Source organism: Anas acuta, chromosome 5 (genome assembly GCF_963932015.1).
Source record: "Anas acuta chromosome 5, bAnaAcu1.1, whole genome shotgun sequence".
Lineage (NCBI taxonomy): Eukaryota > Metazoa > Chordata > Aves > Anseriformes > Anatidae > Anas > Anas acuta.
The window spans coordinates 60492433-60512139 of NC_088983.1; the positions used below are offsets into that span (position 1 = coordinate 60492433).

A 19707-nucleotide genomic window follows, 5' to 3' on the forward strand; every position below is an offset into this window, starting at 1 on the left:
TGTCTCCGTGACAAATTCCTTTAGGAAAAATGGTCAGATGCTGAATCTAATTAAGTCTAGCCACTAAGTGTGGTTGAATCCTCAAGCTGTGCTCCTACAGGCAGTTTAAGCAAAACTGACTTGATCTGCTTGACAAATGAGAACTCCGTTGTGAGGACTGCTACCAAATCTGCATAAAGAAAACAGGCTGGAAAGGCATGGGAATTGCAGGTGGTTTTGCATTCGTATCATCAAAGTCCATGTTTCCTTTTCCCACTTTCAGAGATGCTGTCCTATTCTCCTGGTGGCTGTATATTTTCCCTTCCCAGGATGCTTTCTGCTCGCTAACCAAAATAAATAAAAAAATAAAAAAATAAAAAAATAAATTGGATTAAGTCAACTAAACTTTGTTTTTATGGCCTCTCCCAGGACAGGCCAGTAAGCAAAGCTTCATAAGGCTGCTTCCTTTCCTCTCCTCTCCTCAACATCTGTACATAGGTCCAAGGAAAGTCACACATGAAAAGGCTTCAGGGAAACTTTCATTTCTAGAAAACTGTAATCCTAGAATTCTCCAAATCTGTATCCTTTACGCTCTTTCCCCAATATTCTACTGCCATTCTCCAGAAGCAGGCGTTTTTATCCCATCTTGTGTTCAAATCTTTGTGTTCACCTTTAATGTACCTTGACCCTTGTAGTGAACGTTCTGAAATCTTTTTACGCTGTCATATGATTAATACAGAGTTACTAATTCCTTAGTTTTCAGGGGAGGACCTAGAGCATTTGTAATTCAGTACAGGAAAATACTACAACAGTGAGAGCACAAATGGATATGTAAATGCAGCTTTAACCTACGTAGGTGTAGAGACCTCTCTGCTCATCGATATGTATTCTTGGGACCAGAGGTTTCAGGACGCTAAGCGTCACTTTGGTGTCTGTTACAGTCCTTCATTCTGGGCCTTTGTGGCAAGTCAGGTGGTCAATAGCATTTTTTTTTTATTATTTTCATATGTGTTTTCCTCTAAATCGGTGATAGGTTTTAGCTTCCTTCCAACTAGTACAGGCTGCAGATAGAAAAACGAAACCTACTAACTAATACCTGTTTATTTACATACCTTGCATACATAAACTAATGAAATACCTCAGTGGTCTGAGCCAGTCTCCATGTAATTGGCTTACTGATCTAATCAAAGTTATTTTCAAAGAGCTTGTTCTCCTTCAGGAGTTAACATGCCAATCCTTTATAGCTTCCCTTCGGCTTTTGTCTACTTCCAATGCTTTAAGAAAATTTCTCTCTTGCAGAGATTTTGATATTTTTCTTAGCATTGCTACCATAGCCACCATAGGAGATGTTGCTTTTTTATTTACAGTGAATGCAATACTAGAAATCTTCTTGTTGTTGATGTTATTTCCCCATAAATAAAGATTTTTCTCCTTTCTTCTAAATTCATTTTTCCAGCACTTGATCACATCTTACATAGTGGCCGCTGCAAACTTAAGCTAGGGTAAATTTGTTTGTACTGAAAAGCTATACATCCTGAAATAACAAAAGCTTCACATTTCTGTGTTTGCGGGCAGGCAGAGTTAAGATCCCTGCGTAGAGAAAAGAAGTCCTGTCTTGAGCACCATTAATTTTCTAAATGCTGGCTTTTGGCTTCTCAGTCTCAGGCTTTTCCAGTCTTTCTGAAGCTGTCTCTGCCTTATCTTCTCATCTCAGTGATGAGTGCATTGCACACATTTGTTTTGGTTATCTAAAAAATAGTCTGTGGAATAATATGTCCTATAATGATGGTGTTACGGAGTCCTGCAAACTATAAGGAATGCTTTCTGAAGTCACTGCTAACGTCTTCCTGTCAGCCCCAAACTACACAATGACAGCTTAGAAAGTGGAAACTCACTGAAAAGTGTGGTCTGTATTGCTCCAGGACTTGAGTCAGGAATGATTTGTCCTTGCTTAGTACATTCTACAGAAACAGTGCTAGACAACTTTAAGACCATGGTGTTTTTTCTTGTTTCTTGTCTCATTCGGTGTATAAGTAAGCTTCCTGATTTTATTTGTTGTTTTTCTTTGGCATCTTGGTGATTCAGACTCCGTATACTTACTCATTCTATCACAGTGTTTTCAAAAAAAAAAAAAGTGCAGAGGTTTTAGAGGAAGCTTGTAAGTGGTCAGGCTGGCTCTGGCTCCGGGTCCATCACAGCTGGAGTTGATCTAAGTTTGGGCTGCTTTGTCGTCTCCTCTATTGCCTCTGGCTCTGTGTTTCCACCTTCTCCATTGTGCTGGCACTAGCCCTAGTGTGATCATTCTGTGAATTGCTCCTTGGAGCAGATCTGGTTGAAAGGTTTTTTTTGTTTGGTCTCTTTTTTTCTTTTTTTCTCTTCACTGCTGTGGGGTTAGCTTCCAGACAAGTCACCTCCCTGAACTGGCTCCTGCGCGCTTGTGTGGGTGTTAGTGCTGATGCAAGGGAAAGAATAGAAATGCTTAGTTGGTACAGAAAGGATGGGAGGCAGCACTGTGTCAACTGACTGTTTGTCTGTTTAATGGGCCACAGGATCGCATCCTCAGGCTGTGGTTCCACTCTTCTTTTAAGCTCACAGCAGTGGCATGATCTCCACACCAGCACCCAGACACTCAGCTCTGTCTCCCATTGTGCCAGCACTGTTTTTTTTGTAGCTGCTTCCTCATCACAACAGCCCCTCTCCCCTAGCCCAGAGCTGTTTCTTCAGCTGACTTAAGATGGTAGTAGGATGGGAGCGATGAAGGTGATCTCTCTGATGCCAGCCAGTAAGCCACATAAGTAACCATGGAACTGCAGCTTGTGAAGTACAGAGATTACATTTTACAAAGGAAACCAGTCTGCTTAGTCTTGATATTACTTTCAAGAAGGCTTTTCTTGAACAGAAGATTGTTCCCCCCACCTTCTCCTTCAACACACAACTCCCAGTTCAAGTCTTTTTGCAGGCACTTGTAGGTCTGTGTCGATGTACAGCCCTGCTCTGACATCTCTCATATTCCAAAAGTTTTTGATGTGTTTTTATGCAGAGAATACAGAAAACAATAGGGTTAAGAGAAGGAGTGATTGAATCAACTTTCATTGAAATGTTCATAAATGGTGAGACTAGACAAGGGCTGCAATAGTCTTGCAAGATAGAATTCATCTCAACTGCTGTAGTCACTAAAAGATAGCTTTCGCCTAAATTAATTGTTTCGAAGTCCTTCTTCAGGGGAAAGGGGCAGACTCCTCCAGTGGCCAGTTTTTCCTTTTCTACATCAGTTTCTTATGGGCAAAGCAGGGCAATTCTGAAACATGTCATGGAGATACCTCTCTGCATGTATGTATTTGATTATAAAGGAATTCTACACAATTAGCTTAGACTAGACAGCTACTTTTAATTTCCTGAAGTTATACGAGTTATAATTGAGTCTCAATGTTAGTTTATCATACGCACAATTTTTTTCCACCCTTAAGTGCAGAAAACCTTTGTAAGACCAGCAGCTTTTTTGTATTAAGAAACTTAAATTATTTCATCAACTTATCAGCTACTCTTTACATAGACAGAATTACATCCACTTTAAAGAAGCTCTGAATTTTTGTGAAGTGTAGTGATTCAACCCAGAAAGAATTTTTAAGCAAACATCTGAGAAATCACATTATTTCTGAATTTTTCATTCAAAAATCTGAACATCATGCTGGAAACTTCATTATAGGTTGGAAATAACTTGGTTATTGAACACAGGGCTGTTTATTTTGTCCAGTAAGTATGTTCACGAAATTTTGGTAAATTTTTGAAGTCAAATAGCAAATTTGAAAGTAGCATAAAGCTCTACCTGGCTAATAATATGACATGCTCTGCATAACTGTAGTGTAAAAAAAAAAAAAAAAAAAGTCTTCAAATCTTAAGGAGTAATATCTCTGCATCTTAAGGGCAAGAGTCTAAATCTGAATGTAAGTATAAAAGCTGGAAAAGATTGAACATATGTTATTTCCCACCAGCACAATATTAAATGCAATTATTTTCTTTCTGCTAAAATCTTGAATATATCTTGCAACACAACCTCAAAGAGTCCCCTGCTGCTGTTGATTATAGTGAATCCCACTTCCTGCCACCCAGTAAGTCTTTGCAATTTTCTCTTTTTCGCCACCCTGTGGAGATAAATAATGTATATTAATGTGAAAATATCAACAGTAAAATCCCTTAATATTCTCCACAAAATAAAACTTCTCTCTAAATCAAAGGATTCCTATCTTTCATTAATTTCTTGAGCAAAAAGAAACAAGTTCCTCATGTAAAGGCTTTGAAAAGTTTGAATCCCACTCTTAGAAAACAAGTGTGCCAAACGCACTATAGGAGAGGACTGGGCATTTCAGAACCTGAAATTCAAGAATTGAAAAAAAAGATTCAGTATGGGATACTACATTTAAAGCACCAATTTTAGTCTTTTCCTATCTCCCTTTTTCACTGAATTGGCCTTAACAAATCCTTATGTGACGCAGAACCTTAGAAAGCATGTCTGCATTTTTTAGGCGTTGCTACCTGTGCCAAACACAACGATTATGCAGGATATATTATAGAATTTTCATCATTTGTGGTCACAATAGATGTGTGCATTCAAGCCTAATACGTTGTTAATTCCGTGCTGAACTCTCCCTAGTTTTGTACATTGCAAACCATAACATGACAATTTTTCCTTACAGCTGTGAGATCTAGAAAGGACAGGAAAAGCAAAAGCAGAAGCTGTGACCCCTTGAAAATATCTTTACAATCCACTCTGGGTTTCAATGCTTAAATGGAAAATTACCACACTAATAATACTTTATACTTTCTGATCATAAGAGTTGGGGATTTGAGGGTGGTGGTGCTGACCATACTAATTGTAAAGTGCTCTCCTTTTGCTCACCATAATTTTGTTATTTTGTTTAAAATTCTAACTTCCACGAGCATGGGCTCCTTTGCTGAAGACTGTGAACATGTTAAAAAATGAAAAGGAAAGGGGAAAGGAAAAAAAAAAAAAAGAAACCTTAGTCACAGACATTTTAGATGTCTGAGAAATCTAACCAGTCCGTATTATTAAAATGCCATCAAATTAAAATCATGGCAAAATCCTGAGACAGAGGCAAATCGTGGCCCCCTTGCCCAGGGTTGTGGCAGGCCAGAAGTCAAGGAGGCAACCAGGAGTATAATTTCTGGGGGAAGCAGGGGAGGGAGAAGGGATGGTACCTGCCGTATCTCAGGGCTGAGGAAGCTGGCAGTGCTGAAAACAGGCAGTTACACGTTGCATTGTGTTGGCTGCTACACGATTTGGCATTAGTGCGGGCTCTTACAGACCGAGGCAGAAGTTTCCTCCTTTTGTCCCCATCTCCCCTACCAATAACTGCTTCTGAGAAGGTATTTTCCCCAGGGTGTTCTTTAAAAGGTATACAAAATATTTTCAATAATGCCTTGCTGTTAGATTTCTGTGTAAATAATTTGTGTTATTTATAATTTGTGTAAAAATCCATCTAAATCAGGAAGACTGTTTGCTACTTTCTGCCCCAATTCTGTAAACATTGATATTCATGTTTAGTTTAAACCATAAGCAGTCCCCATTTGGGTGAAGTTAAGTATGGCTGTATCTGCAAATTGGGAACTTGACCTACTTTGCATATCATTATATATGTAGCATAATTTTACTCCAAGAGAGTAGCCTATAGATGGGAATTCTGAGTTGTTTTAGAGTCCATCAAAGAAATTAAATCTGGCCAACTAATATGAATTAAATATTGTTGTGCTTCAGTGCAATATATTCATTTATAACAGAGTAAATAGTAGGAAGAACATAAGCATTAACAGGAATTGGAATTTATTCAGTGTCTGAGGTAAAATAAAAACCAGCTTGGATGGTGGTAACTCACAGGTGATTTATGAGTATCTCTTACGATTAGAACTAAAGTGTTTTTTTTTTTTTTTTTTTTTGAAATTTTTTATATGGCACAAAGAGGTTTTTGTTTGTTTTGAAAATGTAGATGCGATAAGATAGGCAACATTTTTAATGTTAGGTTGGCTGTGCATCCTCTTGCTTCTATTAGGCCATGATAATAGCAATAGCTAAAGAATCCTGCCGTAGAATGTGATGTAGGACTTCAAGGATGTGAAGTCTGAGCCTCATTACTAACTTGTATGAGTATTTTTACACGTTATCTATTCCATTAAGCTAGTTCCTGATACTGCAGAAGTTTATATGCCTAGAATTATACAGAGTGAATAATTCTATTAGAGTAAATTGGACTACCACAAATGTGTGAAGTGAAACGTGCATGTGAGTCTTTGCAGGACTGGGACTTTTAATGGTGCTCTCGTTACACATAAATATAATTGATGTGAGCAGTCTTTTATGAATTACGTTTCCCAACAAAGAAATAGGATAAGAAGATGAAAAGTCCAGAAAGGATAGGCCCCAGCTTTTCAGAGACAGATGCCTACATTTGCATGCATCTGATATAAGCAGATAGGGATCTGTCTAAATCGAGCTTGAGGCATGCATTCTTTGAATTTTTTTTTTTTTTTTTTTTGCTCAAGTGACTTGGTGTAAGTGACTTGTTCAAAAACACTCTGTAGGTTTGTAGCACAGCCAGGAATAGAACCCACATCTCCTGACTCACACTTGTAGACCAGACTTCTTCTGTAATTTGTGTGAAAAGTGAATTTGCCATATTTTGATAGGAGAGTGAAGTGGTTCGTATTATTGCTACCATCCAGTGTTCCGTAATTTCCTTGCTATGATGACATTCGGTGAAGGTGTAGAATTGAATGTGGGCTTATCCTGTGTGGATGCAGAGCATCTGGCTGATACAGACAAATGGTTTGCCACCAAAAAGAAAAACTTGGAACTGTAGATTTTTAATGCACAGATCTTGTGCTGTTGCAGTGTTAAGAAGTCCTTGTTGTTATGAATGTGCATTATGAGTATATTGTACACAGTCCTGGTATGCAAATGTGTAGCATTCAGAGAAGTGAAATAATTCTGTGTTATTATTATCTTTGTAAATTGCATCTTAAGAGTTTGCTGAGGACTTTATGACGGCAGTTTTCTATAGTCACAGCCATACAGCACAAAGTGTTTCTTTCATTATTAACAATAACTGAGCCAATGAAAATGCTTTTAAATATACACCAGACAAGCAGTTATCCAGCTCTTCCTTCTTACCATCCACAAACCATCTTTTAGCATCTTATAAACCAGCATGTAAAATAGCTTTGTAAACATCTGCTTTTCATTGTTAATTGTCAGGGAAAACTAGAGATTTAAATGCTTTTGTAGCATTCCTTAATCCTATCAGAAAGGATAGCTCTAGATGCTTCTCCTTTCTCGCTTCAGATAGCTTCTTTAGGCTGCTGTTTTGTTTTTTTTTTTTTTTTTTTGCTTTTGCTTTCCTTTTTTTTTTCTTTTCTTTGGTTTTGTTTTCAATATTGGTAGTTTCCATCTACTTACAAACAGCTTGTTTCATGTCTCAGTTTGAAAGGTCTTGCATATTCTACTCTATGTGACAACTCCGTAAATTTAAACAAAATATACTGTGTAATTATTGATTACTGTGTAAAACGTGTTGAAAACCTACATTCTTTCTCACTAGGATCTGCTCAGCATTTTCTTTCATGTATAAACTATTGGATTAGGTATTGTATCTTATATATGCAATACAAAACCAAGACTATATGCTGATGCTTTCCTGTAACAGTAAAAAAAATAAAAAATAAAAAAAAAATCATACCACTAAAACACAATTATTTAAAAAAAAAGCAAAACAACAACAACAACAACAAGAAAAACATTGCCTTTATTTTGGTTAGCTTTTCTGTTCTAATAATCAAGTCATTAATGTCAGTTGAGTGTGTCTGGCAATAATTTACTTAAGGTAGCATTCATAACACACAGTAGCTGCATTATACAGGAAAAATAAATCTATTCATGTTACATTTCCTACCTTTTAAAGCTTTTTTTTTATTATTATTGTATTTGGTTCTGGATTTGTAACATTTGACTTTTTGCTTCTTACACACATAAAGGGACCATTCATGGTTTAAAACTGTTTAATATTTTATATTTCTTAGAGGAATAAATCTTTTTTTTTTCTTTTTTTTTTTTCTTTTTTTTTCCCGTATTTTGTCAAATCTGCTTCATTGGGAAATGATACTATTTTCAATCAGAGTTTGAATGTTTCTGTCTTTTCTCTTTTAACTTCAGTGGTTTTGAAGTGAAAGTCTACTAGTCTACATAACTAGTTTCTCCAGCTATGTGCTGAATTACAGTTTTAACAATATTTAGATTTCTTCCTGTTTTCTTAATTAAATAATAGTTTAAGGGAACTGTTACCTATTCATATTTTTATTCCTGCTTTTCAATATTTACTTCAATAACTTCTTAAAAAAAAAAATTGTTACACAGACCTCAGCATCACTGCATGTAAAAATAATTGAAATGACATATTGTTGCAGTTTCTATGACAACCATATCATGATGGCGATGCTCTCAAAAATTTATAAACTGCGATTTCAACTATGCTAATACTGAGCAGAGTTAACATTTATTTACTTAGTATTCTTGTTAGAATTAAGATTTCAATACTTCATTAAATAAAAGAGAGAACAAGGTGTATTTTGGTGTTTTTCGTTTGCTTGATGTTGGTGTCTTTGTACAGGAGTTCTAATTTTTATAAGAACATTTAAAAAAATCTAACTGTACTATATGCAATGCTGATGAAGAGCTTATGCAATCAGACAAAGAAAATATATATCATCAGTCACAAACTTTTAAATACGACATTCCAAAATAACTCCTACACCGTAATCCACCTTAATTGAGTTACAAATAGCCTTGTTTTGCTAGTGGATTATTTAAAGCCCATTTATTCCTATTTCTTTTGTCTTAGATGCTAAACCACAAATGTTTGTGACACGAGAGTACCGATTCACTTTCATAAATAAAGTCACAAGCATAAGAGTCTGTATGACCAGGCACAGAATTATAAACCGCCTTAAAATATCTGCATAGATTACCACTTTATTTTATTGTAAATGTTAAAAAGCCTTTGCCTGGTAGCTTGAATTATTTTTTCCGTATTAAATACATACCTTCAGTATAATCATGCTATTCCATCAATCCGCAGGCTTTTTAGAAGTTAGCTGATTTTAACAGTTTGACAGGGAACTCTATTACTCAGGCAACACTCACATTGGAATCAATGAGTGTTTTACTTGAGTAAAAAATTTAGGACCAATGTAAGATGCCTTATTCAAGTTACTTCATAATTACGGACTGCAGTGACTTAAAAAATGGTGAGTTTTGCTCTAAAAATATAGTTATTTTATTCAGTTTAACTTACACATATTAGAAAAGTGTGTTTTATATTCCAAATTCATGATTCTCGTGTAGAAGACTTATTGATCATTGATTCAAATAGGAAATAAAACACCTTTCTCTTCCAGTCATTTGTCTTAGGAAGATTCCAAAGCAGTCAAGTCACATTTACTTTACTTCAGTCTTAAATTTGATATTATGTTGGAAAAAAAAAATCATATAATTGAATGTTCACATATGTTGAGATCATGTCGCATTTTAGTTTTTAACAGTCTGAATAGTTTCAGCAGTTTCTGCCCAGTGGTCCCAGTTCAGTAAGCTATATTTAAACATGTTTTGAAAGATTTATACAGTGCTTTGCTTCTTAGTCAACTTTGGTGCGAGAAGTTACTACTGCCTATTTTGGTTAGAAAATGTGAGGTGTTCTTAGGGGTGATCAAAGAGAGGAGACAGCCATAGTGCCCATTCAGTGTGCCACCAGCTTCATAAGCGTTGTGCGAAATGGGACCGTCCAAAACAACTTCGTACCCCAAAATTTCTTTGTAGTCATCTTCACCTTTTTTCTTGATATTTTCTAAACCATTTCTCCATTTTGGCATGGTCATCTTGACCCTCATGACCAGAAGCATGCACTTCACATGCACAGCATTTGGGCTTGTGGGTGAAACAATTGACAATGCCACAGGCCTACAAGTTTAGGCTGGATTATCACAAAATCACAGGAACATCTTAAAACCGATGCAGTTTAGAAGGGCACGGCAGTAGTGATATAAAACACAAAATCATTGGCCTACCCTGAGCACTTTTATTTCTGTTCATGCGGCATACGTATGTGGCTTAGTGGCAATGCATTTGTTTGTCATGTGGGCCAGTCCCCAGGTCAAAGACAGCTTTGTGTATTTATTCTGGCCTTTGGGGTTTTTTGGTTTTTACATAGTATCTTGTTTGTAACATGTTAGTTAGGTCAGGAACTTTAAAAATCGTGCTTTGTTGTTGGGATTTTTTTTTTTTGATGTACAAAAAAATAAACTGATAGGTACAGTGCTAGACTATAGAATTGATACCTCTCCAGCTGAATTCCAGCAGGCACTGTCAGGATCGGACGTAGCCAGTAAGGAGAAGAAAAGCCCCGTGGTGCACTGATAACCCCTTACAGTAGCCCGCAGGGACTGCAATAATCACGGTGAGCCAAGGCTTCTCTGTGAATGAGATTCTAGGGAAAAATATTCAGCAGCCTGCACATTCGTATCGTGACCTACGATTTGCTCGGGGCTGTAATACAAAATAGGAGCAGCGTGGGCTGTAAGGGGTCTTGTAGCGTGCGTGCCCTCCCAGCTCCTCAAACGTGGGGGGCACGGAGGTGCCAGTATTTGTCTGTCTGTCCTTCCTCCTTCACAAAGCACAGCCCGTGAGCCTTGAGGCTGGGGACTCTGGTCCAGCAGGGGCCCCCCAGGTGTGTGCTCGGGGCAGAGGTGCCTTGGTGTGAGTGCCGTGCTCGCTGCTCGTATCATCTGGGTGGCCCTGACTTGCTTCTGAAAGGGACTTTTGATGTGATCGTTCATCTTGAAGTGCTTTTTTATATGATAACAGCGTTCTGTGGTCATAATGGTATACTGAGGTGGCAGTAGAAAAATTATCAAGGTGACAACTAGACGAGTCCTGCTGTTAGCTGAAACACCCAGACTGGGAAGAGCAAATGCTTTTCGGTGGAAGAAGCACCTTCCCCACACAGTTACCTGCACCACTGCTTCTCTTGCTTTACTCCATACCTGCACAGGGCCAGGTATGCAATCCTCCTGTCATTTCTAACCACATCTGAATGTACCTGCCTCTTTTTTTTTTCTTTTTTAACTTGTCAGCGTTCTCCAGATTCAGAGCAGCGCTTGGTTTGCCGGTGCAACTTGTGGCCAAGAGTTGGGTGACGGGGCTGCCGCGGGGCCCCCCGCCGCGCTGGGGGGGCAGCCGCGTCCCCCTGCTGGCAGTGCCCCGGGAGGGTCCCTGCGGGCCCTCAGCCTTTTGGTGGCGGTGGGGACGGCATCACCGTGTCCGGCCGCTCAGCCGCTGCCACGGCTCCCGTGTGCCTGGAGAGTGCCTCAGCCCCCCTGCGCTGAGCCCTGCCACAGCGGGAGGCGCTGTCCGTGGGGCACAGCAGCCCCTTGTTTTTTACAAAAATCCCCCTTCTGTTGCAAAAAAAAAGAATCAAACGTAGGTGATAAACTTAGGCTCTGACCTGCGAGCACCCGGAGGGCTGGGGAAGCCCCGGCCCCGGGCGAAGCCCCGCAGCGCTCCCCGGCGCCGGGAGCCGCCCCGCACCAGCGGCCGGGGGTGGCGGGGAGCAGCGCGGGGGGACGCGGGGCGGCCGGCTCGGGAGAACTCCTCCTTCTCCTTCCTTCTCCTTCTCCTTCTCCTTCTCCTTCTCCTTCTCCTTCTCCTTCTCCTTCTCCTTCTCCTTCTTTCTCCTTCTCCTTCTCCTTCTCCTTCTCCTTCTCCTTCTCCTTCTCCTTCTCCTTCTCCTTCTCCTTCTTTCTCCTTCTCCTTCTCCTTCTCCTTCCATTCCGCCCCCTTCCCTCCCTCCCGCGGCCCCGCGCGTTGCCGGGCCCGGCGGCGCTCCCCCCGCGGAGCCGCCCGGCCGCCGGCAGCGGGCTGCGCGCTGACTTTCGCGCTGCCGCTGTTTGTTTTGCTTCGCCAAGTGCTAATCCGAGAGCTCCTTGGCAGGCGGCTGCTCTCGCTGCTGTATGTGCGCTGGCCTCACGGTGGCGTTTGAAGCACGTAAACAAAGCCCGAGCGAGCGGAGAGGCAAGCGTGTTTGCTAGTTTACCTTTATTAGAATAACAGTTCCGTTAATGTTTTGGAGAAATCAAACCTGCCTGTGCAAGCGGCTCAGGCGGCGGAGATGCGCTGCCCGGCGTCGGGGGAAGGTGCTCGCATCTTCCCGGCCGGCGCGGAGCCGCGCAGAGGTAGAGCGAGAGCGCGCCTCGTCCTGCCGGCAAGGTCTCACCTGGGGCTGTTTTTCTTCCCCTTCTCTCTCTCCTCCCCTAGCCCCCCAAGAGAAGTTTACAAAGAATGTGATTGAAAGTGCAAAGCAGCAGATGCCGACGTTAAACTCCGGCTTGATTTGAGTGTAACGATCTGAGGAGACGCAGCCCTGAGCCGCCGCCCTCATTAATCCCGAAGCATGCCCCTGGGAGCCGAGTTCCCCGGCGAGAATAAACCCAATATAGAGTCATCTTACCTCCGAGCCGGGAGCGCAGCGTTAGAGGTAGGAGAGGGCAGAGCGCGGCTCTCCGCCGGCCCAGCCCGGCCGCTCTGTGGCAGGGCTCCGGCAGCGCTGCCGCCTGCCCAGCTGGGATCCGCTCCCCAGCGTGCTCCCCCCGCCCCCCGGCAGGCAGTCCCCAAACTCAGCCCAGCGCGAATCCCGAAGTCGGGGGCAGCGTTTCGAGTCAATCCTCGCTGGTGCAAATCCCCCGTGGCTTCTCTCCGCCAGAGCGTGGAACAGACTTGCCGGTTAGCCTGAGTTTTTGTCAGGCTTTCTTGGCAATCTGGGAGCAGGTAAGGCGGCTGCTGGCTGCCAGCGATTCCCGCTGCACTTGCAGAGAGCAGCAGAAGCCGGTGGAAGTGGGAGTGTGGTCTGCTCTTCATTAGGGAGGGGGGAACGGACCCTGGAGGTGATGCGGTGAAACACTTCTACTTCCTTGCATTGTGTTTGTTACAGATCACGGGCGCTGTGCTTTTATAACATTCACTTCAAGCATTCTCAAAGCCAACCGGAATAAGTTCTGATCCTCCCCTTTAGTTTACATTGGGGTTGTCAAAGGATTAAATAAATGAAACTTTATTTGACCGTGGAGTTTACAGACCCTGGGATCCCTGCGCGCTCTGGCCTTATTCTAATTCTATAGCGGTAATTACCCTTCGTTTCTTTAAGTGCAATAGATTTATTGCCTTAGAGACTATGCACAGTTTGATTGAATTATTCATTTTTTTTTCTTTGGTGTAGACTGCATCTGGGGACTGATGTGACGTGTAGATTTTTTTTTTTTTCAGGAACAAAGGGAATGTGGAAATGAAAGAGAGAGGGAGAGAGAGGCTGGCAGATGTGATGAGATGCGGTGAAGGTGTATCCAGCTTGGCACTCCCACTCCTCTCTTCTCCTCTCATTGCAGCCCTGGGTGACTCTCAGGCTAACACAAACAGCTTTTCTTCCGCAGCCTGCCCTCTGTCACTGTAAGTACAACAGCCTTCTCTTATCAGCATGCAAATTCCAGCCACTCACTACCTTAGCCTGGTGTTTGCACTTTAGATTTACAGAGGGGACCTTTAAAATGAACTTTCCGAGACAGGAAGGGGTTTTCATATTAAACTTGCTTTTATTTTCTTTGTAAAAGTTTATGTGTTTTTTCCATTTTTCTCTTTTTTTTTTTTTTAATATATTTTTTTTTATTTTTTTGGAACGGGGGAGGGGGGGACTGGGGAGGTTGTTGCTGCGGCTTTTTGCTTTACTGTCAAGATGATGCACAGTTTCAAATGAAATTAAAGTCTCCTTGATCCTGTTTCTGCCAGGACAATACACTGTGTTGGCAGATGACGCTCTAAAGAATTCAGAGGTTTTTGTTTTCAGTCAGATCTTTAGCTTTGGGCGTTACAAAATGCAAACGTCCCCTAAATTTTGAGGAGATCGCCAGAGGTTCTGGTTCTAGGGGAGCTCGCATCAGCTGATGGGGCTGCTTGTGAAAAAACGTGCAGTGATCTGCTTTTATCTTGTCTAGCAAAACTTTCTCCCAATCGGATGATGAGGCTTTAACTTCTTTTCCTTTAGCTTTCTCTCAGATGCTGTTGATTATTTTGCAAAAGTTTCTCTGAACATCTTTAACGTGCCTGTGAAAAGTCTTCATTGTCGGGGAGTGTCAGGAGAGGGAATTTTGAAACGTGCCTGTTAATTGCCCGGCATTAACTGGGGAGAGGGGGGAGTTTAGAATTGTGTGAATGACTTTTAAGGCGGAATTTCTTGCTCTTTGAATCAAAACTTCAGAGACTGTTCCACCAACTCTACAGGAGTTGTAGGTTTGTTCATCTGTTTAAAGACGGGCTGTGTAAAACTTAACGCACGGACAGGTTGCTTTGCTTGTTGAACATCGCTTTACTTTTGTGTATTTAATGAGAGAGACGGCGCAAAATGCGCTGACAGCTGCGAACAGGTAAGTGCCCCGACGTGAACCGAGAGGCTCCGATTCCTTCCCGCTGCGGGGACCCAGAGCAGCCCAGCAGCCCCCAACATCTGCCCGCGCTGGCTGCTCTGGCTGTCTTTACCCTTCCTGAAGAAAAAGCTAGAGAAGTAACTTAAAATGCAGTCTAGTCTCTAAGCGCATGGCAACGCTAGAAGTAAAAGCGTTTTCTTGTTTCTCTGCACGTGTGTACGTATCTGCACGGCGGATGTTCCCTTATGCAAACAAAGAGGGAAACGCAATTATTCCTGTGCAGCGCACATACACGCAGATTTGCATACAATGCCCACGGAGTCCTCGTTTTCTACCGCGGAGAAGTTGAAGCGCTCTGGCAGTGTGCGCTGCATCTGGAACTTAATTGATCACACAGGGGAAGCAACAAGCTAGAGAGTATTACTCGCGCTCCGCCTGGGAATGCGGGCGCATCCCTGCGCTGTCCTGCCCCAGCTGAGTGTCATTCCCTGCACGGGATTTTCGGGAGTGCAGAGGGATGCTCCTCTCATTTGGACCTAGGTGGGCGGTTAATTTTTTTCTGATGCCTTCATTATCTCTTGTCCCATTACCGCCTCGTACTTTATAAGTTGTTCGAAGGAGGAGGCTGCATTTGAGGATGTAGGTGTTTTTTTTTTTTTTTTTTTCTTCTGTTTTTCTTGAAAGAAAAACACTTCCAGCAATAAATTGGTGGGGTAGTGAACTCGGATAGGACGGGTCGTCCTTGTGTTCTGCTTACATCTGCTTCCTTGCAGAACTCATTTTTTTTGTGCGCCAAAGCCACTAGTTATGCGTAAAGTCAGGTTGTTTCCTTTACTTGCAGCAGGTCGAAATGTATTACAAGGAAAGTGTTACTGACCTATCGCAGGAATTCTTACAATTAAAGACTAAAAACCACGTAGCGATATCTGGAAGGGAAGCTGCTTCCTGTTGTTAAATCCATACCTTAGATAACTGCAGCAAGATGAATAGTTTGAATTAGCTGAACGCAGGTGAATACACACTCAGCAGCTGCAGTCGAACAATTTACCCTGTCTCCGAATTACAGGTTTTTAGCATCTTTCATTAAAATTGAAAGAATGCATGGAAATTAGCTGCTATGCCCTCAGCCAGCTAATTTGACGGTAAAGCCTTCCTAGATAAATTTCAAGTTCTGTTTCAAGGTGTTTGTTGCTTGCCGGGTAAGACTCGATTGCTCCTGTTATCGCAGCGGAATCGCCACAAATACTTTATGAACTAGGTCCGTTATTCCACGAGCTTCTGACTTAAAACTTATTTTCCCTGGACTGGACTAGAGAGGGACGATGGTACGGCGGGTAGCAAGGTAGAGGCTGCAGCGTGCCCGACTCTCGTCGTGCTTTGAGTTTTACAGCTGGGGAACAAAATGAAACGGAGCCAGAGCAGATCAGTTCTGTGCCATCACGTCGCTGCTCGATTTTCAGCACGTCCTTAGAAAGCAAGGTTCATTTGCGGGAGGGCTGAGCAGACCTCTGGCTCTAACCTATTCTGCACATTTCTACTTGAGAGAGGAGGGAAGCGAAATGAGGCTTTCTCCTCGTCTTTTTGGCCTCTATAAGTTAGGAAGCTATTTTAAAATTAAAAAGTTTCTCTGTTACTAACTGTTCCAGGCGCCTTCTGGAAAATGGGGAGAAAGTGCCAAAAATACAGAGATGAATCAACAACTTCTCTCTCTCTCTCATTTTGTGGGCTTGAGGTTGCTTTCCGCACTCCCATCTTAACAACAGTTTAGCCTAGGTGTGAATAATATCAAAAGAGGGAGACGCTGGCTTTGCAGCGCTGTTTGCCCACCTGATCTGCGGGCCCCTGCCAGTTTGAAAGGCTCTTTTATGTTTACCTTTGGCATGTAAAAACACAGGGGAGAGACTTGCTGGGCTTTGCATTACTCCGTGCCTTCGGTTGATTCTCTCCTCAGAGTTTTCCCCGTCTTTCTCCCGGATTTCCCCCCCCCCTCCCCTCCCAATTAGCACTTCCAGAGGAGCGTGAGTTCCTAAATTGGCGTTCCCGTCCCTGTCTGTTGCCTTTAGCTAAGGGAGAGGGAGGGAGATGTGCGTGGTGCCGCTGCTGAAAGCTCGCCCAGCTGCGGCTCCAGCCGTGCCCGTGCCCGGCCCGGGGGTGCCCGTGCCCGGCTTCCCCCGCCCCGGGGCCGCCTCCCCGGGGGGAGCGGGCTGGCGGCTCCGGCCGCCTTCTCCGTGCTCCCGTCCCGTGTGCTCCCGGAGCCAGCCCCCCCCTCGGCTGGGCTTCACCCTCTGTTTCATCTGCTTTTTCCCCCGAGCGGGCTGCTCAGAGCCCCGCTCAGCAGCTGTCAGTCAGCGCTCCTCCAGCGCCTTCCTCCTGCGTCCCCGCCGGCCCAGCCCGCGTCCTGCGGACCGGCTCCCCCCCCCCTCCTTACCCCCCCCCCTCCCGCCCCCTTCTTCTTCTTTTCTTTCTGTCCGGCCGTCTGTCCGTCCTCTCCTCCTCCGGGAGGCTCGGCGGCGTGTGCCCGCCTCCCTGCCCGGCCGGGGGGCGCCGGGGGGGCCGCGCCGGGAGCTCCGCGCCGCTCGCCCCGCGCAGCCCCGGCCCCGCAGCGGCTCCCCCGGCCCCCCCCGGCCGCCCTCCCCCTCTTCCGGCCCCCGGCCGCCTCCCCCTCCCCGCCCTCGCCCCCCCCCTCCGCCCGGTAACTTTCTGGTACCTTTCCTCACCACTCCGGGCAATCAGTGGTCATTAGAGGAGAGAGGTTTTAGGTTTCATTTGTCTAATAGCAATGTGAGTGGTGATAGCTTCTCGGGGATGCGGCTGGCAGCCTGGGGTGATTTCACTTTCTGTTTTGTGCTCACTTTCTCTGCAGTTGTTGCTTTCCCCGCTCACTCGCTCTGAGCCTCCCTCTCCCTCTCTGCCTTTCCCTCTCTCTCTCTCTCTCTCTCCCTCTCTCTCTCTCTCTGTGTTGTCTCATCTTGCCTGTGCTGTCTGGGCGGGGGAGCCCTGCCTCCTTTTGCCTTCCTCAGATCAATGCCCTGGCCACTCACTTTCTGATGTTGCACGACGGGAAATGCTTTGAATACTTACGACATGGCCGCTCACATTGATTGCCAAGATTGACAGCAGTAACCATCGCCTTCACTTGTTTCAGGAGGAAAAAAAAATAATAATGAACCTGATTGTAACCAAATCTCCAGGCAACCCATCCGCAAACTTCTAACGATCGGGATCCTGCACATCCATGGCCCGGAGAAACACCAGCAGACTCTAGTTTTTTTCTTTTATTTTACCGAATTACTACCCATTTATTCTCCCTTCCCTCCCCCCTTTCACCTCCTGCTCTCTCTCTCTTTTTTTTTTTTTTTTTTTAAATGAAAATTACCGAAGCGCGTTGCAAAAAAAAAAGGAGGCTCTCCCAGTGCTTTGTGCCACACTGGATCCCGAGGAGGTAACCAGGAAAAAAAAGCCCTATTGTGTTGTATACCTGTTGTTTGCTGTGGTGTGTAGTGCTGCGTTGCTTGGTGGCGGCGGTGGTGGTTTAATGGGTTTTCGCTGGATTTATGTCGCTTTGCAGGAGAGAATCCGGTTCCCCCTGCGCTGTCTTTAATGGGTTGTTAGTTGCAATTGAGTAAAGGAGCAGCGTCCGGAGGTAGATGTGTTGTTTAGCTTTTAACGTTGCTGAATTCACCCCTTCCCCCCGCCTCCCCCTGCACGATTATTTACTTTTGTACCACGAGGTTTTTTTTTTCCCCCCTTTATTTTTTCTTTTTCCCCCTTAGGAAAAAGTAGTTATAGTCTCGTCCCCGGGAGAGTTTCCGGGGCTGTTTGAATCCCGAGGTTTCAGAGACATTAAGGGACCTCAGTGCCTCGAAATCACAACACTTTCTCATCCTCCCCGAGTAGAGTTTATTTTAAAATGTAGTGACAGATCAGCGCTGTATTTTAAGATCACCCACGGCAGGCGAACACATGGTGCTGGGAAGATATTGTACGTAAGGAACTAACACGAGAGGGAGAAAGAGAGAGAGAGAGGAAAAATAAAATCCGAAATAAATCTTTGAGAGCAGAGCGCTGCTGTCACTGCTCCCAAGTGTTGGCGTGGGCTTCTCTTCGCGGCTCACCCCGAAAGACGCGGGCTGGAGCAAGGCGAAAGGAGCTTAGTGGTGCTTTTAAATTCTCCGTTAAGTTCGAGGTGGGTGACTGCTTTGAAGTTGGCCACAAATGAGTGCTGTGCGCGGAGCGGGGAACCCTACAAAGCTCCGGGACCCGCCGGCGGCGATGCCGGGTTCGGCCACAGCGGGGCACTGTCCCGAGGAGCTGCGCTTCTGCGGCGGCGCCTTATCTCTCCAAGCAGGGGGCTTGGATAAAGTTATACGGAAAACTTTAAAATTGATATCGCACCCGAATTCGTGATACACGAGGGAGGAGGGGGGGGGGGAGCAGTCCATCATCTGCGAGCTCTGTCTGCACCCGGAGAAGGGGCGATGTGTGCCGCTTTGTGGCAACGTTCGGCTTGGGATTTCTTGCTGCCGTAGCTCTTTGCCGGAGGTCATGCAAATCGACCTTAAAAGAATGCATAAGCCATAAATTAAAATAAACCCTTAGCCAGAGGCTGATCCATAAGTAGACAATACCTAACCTGGACAAAACGGCTTCCTTTGCGAGCTGAAAAAAAGAATAGTGCCTAAACTAAATGCGAAGTAAGTTTCCAGGAAGTATTTCACTTATTATTATTACTCTTCTTCTTCTTCTTCTTTTAAAACGAAGCAGTGACAGTTGCGAGAGCACAGCGCAGCTGGTTGTAGACAGTGCTGTAGGATCCGAGGAAGGCAAGGTGTGTCTGGCGGAGAGCTTGCTCGTTTCCTGGCTTTCCCTGCCTCCGAAGCTGTTTGTTTTTTGATCGGGGATAAGCAGCCTCTTTAACCGTATAAGCAATGTAATGTTTTATCTCGAATAACGCTCAAGAGTTTACGAACAGATCTGGCTTGCCTGCAAATGTCACATGCGCGCACACAAGCTGCGCCTGTGGCTAGGAGTCTCAGGGCTTGTTGTTTTTTCCCGCAGTTTTTGACAATTGTTCCATTCACGATCCTGAAAGGACTCATCAGTGGGAGCTAATGAGCGCGCCTCCGCGGCTCGCCCTGGCGCGGGAGGAGCGGGCACCGCTCGTGTAATGCATGCACGGGGGGACCGCCGGCGGCAGCC

General features: G+C 44.1%; 1 protein-coding gene and 1 long non-coding RNA gene across 15 annotated transcripts in view; one reads left to right on the forward strand and one right to left on the reverse strand.

Annotated features, from left to right (window-relative positions):
- The first annotated feature begins 12168 nt into the window (after positions 1 to 12168).
- The window catches only part of SOX6 (SRY-box transcription factor 6), a 380820-nt gene continuing 373281 nt past the window's right edge, over positions 12169 to 19707 (forward strand). For 6 of the 14 annotated variants that reach the window (XM_068685208.1, XM_068685193.1, XM_068685201.1 and 3 more), the window contains exons 1-2: positions 12650 to 12862; positions 13358 to 13537. The gene's annotated coding sequence lies outside the window, so the exon portion shown is untranslated. Of the gene's footprint in view, positions 12573 to 12649; positions 12863 to 13012; positions 13215 to 13357; positions 13538 to 17635; positions 17951 to 19064; positions 19203 to 19707 lie in introns of those variants that run through there. The other 8 variants (XM_068685209.1, XM_068685196.1, XM_068685204.1 and 5 more) reach the window with 4 other exon arrangements.
- Positions 13560 to 18993, reverse strand: LOC137857948 (uncharacterized). Its single transcript, XR_011097410.1, has 3 exons — positions 17987 to 18993; positions 17216 to 17643; positions 13560 to 15898 (listed from the first exon to the last, which is right to left on the reverse strand). It is a non-coding gene; the product is annotated as an uncharacterized lncRNA (long non-coding RNA).